This window comes from Lethenteron reissneri, chromosome 3, assembly GCF_015708825.2.
Source record: "Lethenteron reissneri isolate LAM-NWPU_2019-01 chromosome 3, ASM1570882v1, whole genome shotgun sequence".
Lineage (NCBI taxonomy): Eukaryota > Metazoa > Chordata > Hyperoartia > Petromyzontiformes > Petromyzontidae > Lethenteron > Lethenteron reissneri.
The window spans coordinates 556,649-566,199 of record NC_083781.1 but is presented as its reverse complement, the minus strand read 5'-3'; the positions used below and the strand labels follow the sequence as shown (position 1 = coordinate 566,199).

Below are 9,551 nucleotides of genomic sequence, written 5' to 3'. Positions count from 1 at the left end.
AAAATCCACGCGTCCATGGGAGAACATGAGGACTCCAAACATACAGGCATCAGGGTGGGGGATCGAACCTACGACCTCCTGTATACCAGGTGAGGCAGTTAACATCTCGCCACAATGACCTTCAAGCTACAAAAAGTTGCAGGAACGACCTGAAGCGTTTCAGCTGCTGTGCTATAAACTTACGCATTCTCACTGATCCACTCAGTGGCAAAGAACTGCGCTCCCGCCTGTTCTGGGAGCTCATACACAAAACTGCTGGATGCGCAAGAACGCATTGCACAACACGACCGGACACGGAAACGGACACCAATCTCCGGCTGCCTGTTCTGACCAACATTCTGCCACCACATATCTGCAGAGACGTGCAAACGGCATGAGAGTTTACACGATGTCTTGCCAACGACCACTAACCCATCATCAACCAAGACCTCAACAATGTTCCTTGCCGCGACTCAATTCCCAATCTCTCTTCTAGGATCGCGTCGCAGCTGCTGCTGTCACCATCCTAGAATATCAACGTAGATCTGGAAGCATGCCAGTAAAGAGAGTGGAACAACGAGGCCGTCCAGAATAAACACCTCCCTCACGCCGGACCCAAAGATCATACAGTACCACCTGGCTTTGACATTCCTCGAAGATACTGATGTAACAATCGATTGCATAATTACATCGACAGGCTGATGTGTAACATTTCCCGCAGGAATGCAACCGTGGCCATGCAACACAAACTGTGTATCATATAGAAAACCCTAAGACCCACTAAGTGTGTGACCATGCAACAACCCAAACCATTAACTATATCACGAATTACTTTAATCTGTGCTCATTCAATGGAGGAACAGCGAAACTATACGAACTCTGTCCTGAAGCCCTCTCGTGGCGAGCACTGGCAATTCAACTCCGGAACCCATATCGCTACCATCATATGCAAGCAGAGAATCCCGTGTGCAGAGTGGAGAGTTAGGGGAGAGTGGAGAGTTAGGGGAGAGTGAAGGGAGAGGCTTGTAGACTCTACGCTGCAGGGGTCGGGTTCCCGTCGCCCGGCTCGGCCCGCAGGTCTTGTTGCGCCCTGCGTGTACTGTAGTGGCGTGCACTGTAGTTGGCGTGCACTGTAGTGGCGTGCACTGTAGTTGGCGTGTACTGTAGTGGCGCGTACTGTAGTTGGCGCGTACTGTAGTGGCGCGTACTGTAGTTGGCGTGTACTGTAGTGGCGTGTACTGTAGTGGCGTGCACTGTAGTGGCGTGCACTGTAGTGGCGTGTACTGTAGTGGGGTGTATTGTAGTTGGTGTGTACTGTAGTGGCGCGTACTGTATTTGGCGCGTACTGTAGTTGGGGCTACTGTAGGGCCGTGCACTGTAGTGGCGCGTACTGTATTTGCGCGTACTGTAGTTGGGCGCGTACTGTAGTGGCGCGTACTGTAGTGGCGCGTACTGTAGTGGCGCGTACTGTAGTGGAGCGCGTACTGTAGTTGGCGCGTACTGTAGTGGCGCGTACGTAGTTGGCGTTGTACCGCAGTACAGTAGTTTGAGTGTACGATACTTAGTTTGCGTTCACTGCAGCGTGTGTACTGTAGTACTGTTGCCTGCGTTCACTGTAGTTTGCGTATACTTATTGCACATGTGTGTGCTTTAGACTGCGTGTACTGTCGTACTATACGTGCATGGTAGTTGGCGTGTAGGTACTACTGTCTGTGTGTACTGTGGTCTGTATATTGTGTACTGTAGTCTGATTGTACTGTAGCGAGTACTGTACTGGAATTTATTTGTTACACGGATTAACTTTTCCCAGTTCCCTGGCTCTTTTACAAGGGAGATTCGTGAAACAGCAACAAATCAAATCGACCAATATTGCAGAGAACAGTGTCCATAGCGAATATTGCACACCTGAGTGTGTATGTTGTAGTACTGTTGCGTGTGTACTGTAATATACGGTAGTGTTTACGGTAGTGTTTACTGCAGTGTATAGTAGTACTGCAGTGCGTGTACTGTAGTGAGTTGTAGTACTGTAGTGTGTGTGTTGCAAGACTGTAGTGTGTGTACTGTCGGTATTACTCACAGATAACCTCGAGATCACCTCCCGCGCCACGGAGACTCCGAGTCACTGCACGCCAACGCTTCCTGGTGGCGTCACTTCCGGATCGCCACGTGGCGCCAAACTCGAAACGTCAGACATACTCCTGGATGCTGCGGCTCACACGGGCAGGAGGGCACTGGCGCGCCTCCTGATTACAGACCTAAAGAACCTGTGCTGAAACTTCTAATGTTATGGCAGGGGGTGAGTCAATTCATACAACACCCACGGTTGACTTCCTCGCAAAGTGGTGCCGATTTTACCGACCCCCGGAGGGAGGGAATGATGGGTCCGAGTCGACCCCTGAACCCAGGGTAGGAACCTACCAGTGACGTGCAGTGAGGTCAATGGTTGGGGAGGCACTGGCTCGTTTTAGAGCCAGATTTACAAACATATGAACCCGATAGAGGTAGCTTAAATTTACCATTCAATTTGCAGTTTGCACAATGACTATTGGTTAGGAGGCCGAATGTTTCACATTCAAATCGGCATTCTTTACAACACACGAATACAGGACAGGTAAGTTACGTATTCGATTCACGTTTCATAGGCGAATGCAGTTCCACTATCCATACTCATTCAACACAAATTAAAATGTATCTTGCCTGGTCTTACCTTTACTTGTAAATTAAGTACATTCGCCTATCCTTCTGGACAAATATGTCAGTGACTTTGTTGAAGTCCTTTATTCTCTTTTAGTGTTAAAAGTCTCTCCGTCTCAGTAGAGATGATTGCTAGGATGAAAGTCGTCCTTGGTCAGTCCGATTCCGACTGTATGTTTTGAGTCGTTTCAAAGCAGAGAGCGACCTTTCAACGGACGCTGTTGTAGCTGGGATAGTGAGCACCACCAGCTGGAGTAACTTTGTCGCCTCGGGAACCGTCTGCGTCAGATCATTCTGGGCCAATAAGCTGAGGAGCTGTGCATTCGTTCCTCACCATTTGTGAACTATACAATCCGATAAGGTCAGCCTTTAGTCTAACAAAGTCAAGTACCTTGCATATTTTGATAGGCTCTGCAGTCTGGTGTCATCGAAATGTGACATTTCATAAAATTTCGTGCAATCAACTAAACCAAGGAAGTTATCTCACCGATATGATTAAACCTAGCTTTCATTTGAACACTGATATTGTCCAGAATGTTATAAAACATTATTTTCCTCTCGTCTCTGGCTGTTTACTTCGCATTGTCTGTCAGGCCAAGTGTGACGAATTTCTGCTCGAATCGATCATTGTGTCGCAGAATCCAATGTCCATTACTTTATTCTGCAGCACACGAAAGAGTGCATCGGTTTCATTGAAATGCTCTGATATGCCATTATGAAGAAGCAGGTTGATGCTTTTGACAGCCAGAGATCATATCCGGCACTCTTCGTTTTTTTGGTAAGTCACGTAGGTAAAAAATTAAATAAAAATTTATAAAAATAAATAATAATAAATCACGACGTTTCGTAGGCAACGAAACGTCGTGAGGGAGGCGTTCTTGGGATTGATGTCAGTGATGACAGACAAGCACCGGCTATTGCTGATTATGTTTTGGGAGTGTTGGGGAAATACAATTGCGTTGAAAAGCTGGTAGCTTAGACTTATGATGGAGCCTCTGTGATGGCATCAGATCTTAATGGGGTGCAGGCCAAGATTAAAGAAAAGGTACCTGAAGTCACGTTTACCCATTGTTATGCACACAAATTGAACCTGGTGCTCTCGCATTCAGCAAAATGGTATGCCTGAGTGTAAAAGTTTTTTTACAGGGAGGAACAATGTTCCACACTGCCCACCAGGGATTATTTAGCTGTCTGTTTGTCTGTCTGTCGTGCATAAATAAATATATAATACACACAGCTCTTTGATTGGTGGAGACCTACTGCCGGGTACGGAAAGGGGAGGTGCCTAAGGGAGGAGGATCAGGGGAGGGGCCTAAGGAAGGGGGGGAGTCAGGTAAACAGCTCCTTGATTGGTGGAGACCTACTGCCGGGTACGGAGAGGGGAGGTGCCTAAGGGAGGAGGGTCAGGGGAGGGGCCTAAGGAAGGGGGGAGTCAGGAGAGGGGCCTGAGGGGGGGGGGGGTTCAGGGGAGGGGCCTGAGGGGGGGGGTGTCAGCGGAGGGGTCTGAGGGAGGGGGGGTCAGGGGAGGGGCCTAAGGGTAGGGGGGTCAGGGGAGGAGCCTAAGGGAAAGGGGGTCAGGGGAGGGGCCTAAGGGGGGAGGGGGGGGGCGATAGTTAAGGGGGCTGTCTGCCTGGCTACCTAAAGTCAAGTTATCTTTTATACATACAGGTAGGAACAACAGGTTCCACACTGCCCACCAGGGATTATTTGTCTGTCTGTCGTGCACGAATGCGCTGTCCAACCAAGTTCCTACCTGCCCACTCCGAAGGAACGTGTTTCACTCGTAGCTTGGCTCTCCAACACACCGGTGTGCTGTACCAGTGACGAATTGGCATGTTCTGTTCCGTTTACGTGACAACCCTGACGAGTTGGCTGTGTCGGGTGGTGGCGGGTTTTAACGACACATTTATATATTTACGTGATTTAACCCAAATAAAACCTCTCATGGATAACCTACGTGTTCTCTAATCCACGTAGTAACTAACCTACGTGTTCTCTAACCCACGTGTTAACTACCCGTTCTCGAATCCACGTGTTCTCTAATCCACACGTTAACCAGCGTGTTCTCTTATCCACGTGTTCCTGTTGGGAGATTTTGAGCTGGCGCGGCCCAGACGCTGGGATGGGCACATACCTTTATCCTCTGGATAAATTATTTGAATGTACAATGCTGAGGTTGAGCTTGGTTAGTACTTCAATGACGGGTTTCTTAAGATCAGGTGTTGTAAGGTTGACTACGAGGTTGCCAGGAGATGGAAGTACATAAATTGATTATTGAATCTGTCTGTGAAGGGGTTTCTTATTGTAATTTTTTCCCTACACGAAGCCAACCTCTCATTATTGGCCAACTATCCAAATGTAGCAGGACCCCCTGATAAAGTATTGTGACTCAATGAGACTTCCCAAAGTAAAATGCATTACAGTACCTCAAAGTGCATTACACATTATGAAAATATCACCTAATGGTAGCAAAGATGACCATGAGCTATTATCAACCCACTGCTGGATGAATGCCTCAAGCTGCTGCCACCTTTCACGATCCGACGATGTAACAATGGGTGTACTCTCCAATGTGTTCCATTTCTTAGCATGCCACTCCAGTTATTATTCACGACCAGATGCCATTATCCCATCTCACGACGTGTTGTCGAAGCCCACTTTTCTTAAGTTTGGATGAAGTAATTTAACCTGCGTACATGCATGCTTATTTATGCAATTTTCAGTTCTATATTTTGATCATTACCGTGCATCTGAATCAAGTCATAGTAGCCAATACGCAACGATTTGGACAACGGTACATTGGTGTTAACTTTCATGATCAAGTTCAGTGTTCCATTAAAAACAATTTGACATCATTTGGAGATAAGGGGCCATCCATAAATGACGTTACGCGATTTTGGACGCTTTTTGACCCCCCCCCCATCACAAAAAGTCAGACCCCCCCCCTCAAATAGGACGTAACAAAGCTCTGCCCCCCCTCCCCCAAATAAAACATGCTTCAAATCGCTTTAAACTATATTCTTAGGTTTTTCGGTAAAGTCACGTAGGTAAAAAATTTAAATTAATAAAAGTAAAATAAAAATCACGACGTTTCGGAGGCAACACAAGCTTCCGTCTTCAGGTGGAACCGTCACAGCACGATAGCTGTATCAAGTAAATGAGAGATTACAAGAGATACCACGGAGTGGTATCTCTTGTAATGGTTGAGGGGGGGGGGATGGGCCAGGAACGGCCCACTTTTTATTATGGTAAGGTGCGGCTTGAGACTACAGCTAGACTACATAACATATGACTGAGCCTTTATTATGGTGAGGTGCGGCTTGAGACTACGGCTAGCATACGTAACAAATGCTGCAAATGAGACCGAGCCTCTGCCATGTAGATGGTAAAAGCACAAAAGCAGGTCAGGAAGAAACAGCCTCCTGCTATGTTGTTTGGTGGGTAAAACTTATAGCAGGAAACCAGTGTGTGAAACAAGTCTTCTTCTTCTTCCTAGCGTTGTTCCCGCTGTGGCGCAGGGTCCGCTTTTCGGCATTGTCTTCTCCATTTGGCTCGGTCCAGGGCATCTTCAGGGGATGCGTTGACCGTCTTCATGTCTTCCTTTATTCGGTCCATCCATCGCTTCTTCGGACGTCCGCGTGGACGGCGGCCCTCTGGCTCAATACGCACGGCAGTCTTGGCCACTGATGACTCTTCACTTCGCATCACATGGCCGTACCACCGAAGCCTTGCCTCAAGCATCTGTGTGAAACAAGTAAACCCGTAAAAAAAAGTTTTTCACTCTAAATCCTTTATATGCGTGGCGGCTAGAGTTCTCTCGTCCTCTGGCTTGAGATGGCTGCAATCTATGGGTCAGATGATGGTCTGCCAGTATTAAGCAATTGGTAATTAAATATTTAATTAGTTTTCCCTAAACAGTGTAAAATTTTGGAAAAAAAATTTCACGAAAATTAATTGTCACACACAACGAGTCTGTGTGGAAAATGTCAGCTCGATTGGATCACGGGAAGTGGATTAAAAAACGACCGAAAGATTTGCACGGTCCTAAGCAAGCAAGCAAGCACGCGAACTTAATATAAAGGATTTAAAAAGAAGCTAAACCTGGTAAAACAAAACTGGCTGTCTATCAGTAACCTGTACAGTAACTCAAGAATAGTTGTCTGTCAAATAAGATGGTCCAAATAAGTGTAGTTAAATCTTTTTTGCATGGTTAATCACATCTTTCCAATGATTACTCAGTTTGTAACCATCATCACGGTTGAAATTATGCCTTTGTTTGTATATTTGTATGGCTTCGTGCTCTGCAAACCTTCTGGCTACCATCAAAGGTTTGTTTAAATACACTTATTTTGACCATCTTATTTGACAGACTATTCTTGAGTTACTGTACAGGTTACTGATAGACAGCCAGTTTTGTTTTACCAGGTTTAGCTTCTTTTTTCACACACTGGTTTCGTGCTATAAGTTTTACCCACCAAACAACATAGCAGGAGGCTGTTTCTTCCTGACCTGCTTTTGTGCTTTTACCATCTACATGGCAGAGGCTCGGTCTCATTCGCAGCATTTTGTTATGTAGGCTAGCCGTAGTCTCAAGCCGCACCTCGCCATAATAAAGGCTCAGTCATTTGTTATGTAGTCTAGCCGTAGTCTCAAGCCGCACCTTACCATAATAATAAAAAGTGGGCCGTTCCTGGCCCATCCCCCTCCCCCCTCAACCATTATATATACGGAGTGGTATCTCTTGTAATCTCTCATTTACTTGATACAGCTAGCGTGCTGTGACGGTTCCACCTGAAGACGGAAGCTTGTGTTGTCTCCGAAACGTGATTTTTAAAATTTTACTTTTATTAATTTTTTACCTACGTGACTTTACCGAAAAACCTAAGAATATGAATCCTTGCAGTCACGAAAGCTTCAAATCTCGCTTTAAACTATTGTCATTGTAGTGCGAATTTTGTGGCCTGCACTCTGTTGTAGGAGAAAACATTTATTAAAAAGTCTATTTAATTAAGTAGAACGTTGTCTATATTTATTTAAAATTGCGCATTTTGATGTGACGTCACATTTCTCACCCCCCCCCTAGGTGCGTGACGTCATTTATGGACTGCCCCTAATTTAGGACGGCGTTATGTTTCATATTTTAAGCTCGCTAGTCAACGTAAATTACATTAAAACAAATTCAGGGCCTATGGTAAAACACGCTTGGTTAAGATGATCTAGTAAAATGAAATGTGAATTTGTATTTAATTTTACTTTACTGACTTTACCGAAAAAACCTAAGAGTATAAGCGCTGTATTTAAAAATACAGGATGTGGTGTCTGAGCGCGTTACTTTTATGTGTGTAGTGCTTCAATAAAGACACACTACGCGAGTTGAGGCGAGTCTTTATTTAACTTCCCTTACGGGACGGGTTCTATAATTGTTGTAAACGTAACTACCCCTATGTAACACTGTGTAACACTATGTAACCCCCTTACACACGAGGCGATTCAAGATCCCAGCCCGACGACGTGACCCGACCCACCGAGTCACCCACAATGAAGACCCCCCTTTTACTGGAGCACGCTGCCCTTTTATCCCCCTAGCGGGGTCTTCCCCCCGCCCTCTGGCTACGCCCTCATTCTGTCCCTTGATTACCTTCAGGACATGATTTACTGGCATTAAATATGTAACAAATAGAAATTATGCGATAAGCAATATTGTTTACATGTTAGCTTCTCCCCTACAGACCCACTGTGATTGGCAACTTTATCTGTTACTCAAATCACGTCTGCTGCATCCACGAGCCTTGCACAGATATGCTTTCCAACATTTCCCCCACGAGATCAAATTATAGCTGTAACTTGTCCACACGTCTTAATATATATTCAAAATTACTTTCATAAATTTGATTGTACAGTAATATATCGGTTTACGTCAGGGATGCGCTCCTGAAGGGTGACGAATATCAAAACGCCGTAATTCAAAGTATTTTCTCAAAACAATGGAATGGGGGGGGGGGGTCCTAACGTCGCCACTTCACACGTTTTGCTTTGTATCTATTACCCTTTTTTTGGTCGACAGTTATATTCATATTTAAATACTATTTGAGTAATTTTATTCTTACATTTGGTACTGGGGCTGGCTTCGCTTGCTGGGTAGGTGGCGAGGTGCAGGCAGACACTCGCTCTCACACATACGCATACATACACACTCGGGCCCGTACACACACGCTCGCTCATACACACACACTCGCTCATACACACACACTCGCTCACACTCGGGTCCGTACACACACACTCACAGGATCATGCGCGTGCGTCTCTCATCTTACCTGCAATGCCGAATAGTGGACATCAAATTTCACTTCTGCGGTAACACTATTACACTGCATCTTAGCCACAGATACATCAGTCACTTAAAATACGCTTAGGAGGCGTGATGCTTAAGGATCACGTGCCCACGTTACATTAAATTACTCAACACTAGTGTAGTACACGTTCAAAAAGGCACTCGTAAAGCCACCAACACCGATTGCCAGTGTCGATATTGGATACGTGGAATTTCCAGAAGTGGCTCAGAAATACTAACAGATGGGCACGCTTTTGTGTAGGCCTGTAGCAATTCTCTGCCACGCGATTGAATGAATTGTCATGATGTGGGGTTTGCAATTCAGATCAAGAATCCAGTCATTTAACATGGTGTGTACATTATAGCATCTCGTGGCCACAGGCGTCATGTAAAATTATACAAAATACAGATCGTTTACAGTAATTGGTTCTCACGCATTATTTTATGCATTTATAATTAACGCTACAATTGATTTTAATTGATGATCACCATTCAGTGGTGTAAACATGAGGCCACTTCAACAATGCTCTTTTGTTGAATACCTTGC

At 45.5% G+C, this 9,551-nt stretch overlaps 1 protein-coding gene across 1 annotated transcript in view; it reads right to left on the bottom strand.

Annotated features, from left to right (window-relative positions):
* Positions 1-9,551, bottom strand: part of LOC133347730 (serine/threonine-protein kinase fray2-like) — a 29,317-nt gene that overhangs the window by 15,052 nt on the left and 4,714 nt on the right. The gene's annotated exons all lie outside the window — the stretch shown is intronic.